The sequence below is a fragment of the Chrysochloris asiatica genome, unplaced genomic scaffold, assembly GCF_000296735.1.
Source record: "Chrysochloris asiatica unplaced genomic scaffold, ChrAsi1.0 scaffold00139, whole genome shotgun sequence".
NCBI lineage: Eukaryota > Metazoa > Chordata > Mammalia > Afrosoricida > Chrysochloridae > Chrysochloris > Chrysochloris asiatica.
The window spans coordinates 4,588,551-4,589,989 of NW_006408657.1; positions in this window are offsets into that span (position 1 = coordinate 4,588,551).

Genomic DNA, 1,439 nt, shown 5'->3' on the forward strand with positions numbered 1-1,439 from the left:
TGTGGTACATACACACAATGGAATATTATGCTACCTTGAAGAATAACAAGGAAGCTGCAAGCCACCGCATAACATGGATGATCCTTGAGGACATTATGTTGAGTGAAATTAACCAGTCACAAAAGGGGAAATACTGCATGGGACCACTACTGTAAAAGACTAAGAAAAAAAGCTATACTAAAGGGTGGGGGTGAATTCTTTGCTGGTAGCTGGGATGTGGAGGTGGGGGTAGGGGAGGGAGTGGAAGGTGGAGCACAGGGCAGGAAATAGATACAGGGTAGTTTGGGTGCTAGGGAGGGGGGGCAATATTAAAGAGGGTGGAGGGGAATGGAAGAACAAAGCGGATGGGAGATCAATTGGGCAGGTTTGAATAGGCTAAGTAGGACAATGGAAAATAATGATGTATGCACAACCTTGGAACAGCAGGGCTTCGGGATATAGGGAATGAGACATGGGTGGAATGGGGGAAAATAATATTAAAATGCTTGTCTATCTTTTGAATCTTGGTTTCCCTTGCATATCATTGTAAAATAGACACTGGAGGGGGAGAGAAAGGAATATCCAGAAATATCACCAGAGAAAGCTTGTAAGTCTGTCTTCTGCCTATAACTGATTGTTGTTGTGGTTGTTAAGTGCAGTTGAGTCAGTTCCAACCCATAGCGACCCTGTACAGGGTTTCCAAGGCTGTAAATCTTTATGGGAGCAGAACGCCTCATTTTTCTCCTGCGGAGCGGCTGGTAGTTTCGAACTGCTGGCCTTAAGGTTGGGCTACAATGTGCCCAGTGAAGGAGGCTTCCTGCAGAGCCTCTGCATTACGTAAGACTATAGGTGGAATCCTGAACAGCATCCAGTATCTTCTGAGGGGAAATTTCCACTTGAAAGCATGGGCAGACCAGCCTGGAGTGGCTAGAAGAACAAAAGATACTTCTTGATAGAAAGACTGACAGGAAAAATACAAAACAATATAGGCAGACCAACTGATTACTATAAAAATAAGCAAGTTGCTCACCCAGGAGACATCAAGGCAAGTGGTCGGGTCCTCTCAGAGTAAACCCCCTTCCAAGACTCAGTGGTAATACATGCTCCTATTGGTGACCACATTCGTCTCCAATAAAGGGAAATGAGGGAAAAACAGCAATGAAGCTGCGAGCTAAGCCCTACAATGTTCAATAGACTCTTGTGAACCCCAGTGGAAACCTGGTCAGCCAGAAGTGTGGCAAGACCTGGGAACTCTTCAGCCCAGAGTCAGTGACATAGCCACAGAGGACTAGAGTGGAGAGTGAAGCATCCAGCTGATAAGAAGTGAGGGCATATGCATAACAACACCCACACTTGCAGATAATAGCCACTTGACCTGGCTTCAGTGACTTGGATGATCAGAGCTCAACTAGAAGAAAGAAGAGGAAAAAAAGAGTAATCTGATCCAATTTGATGAACTT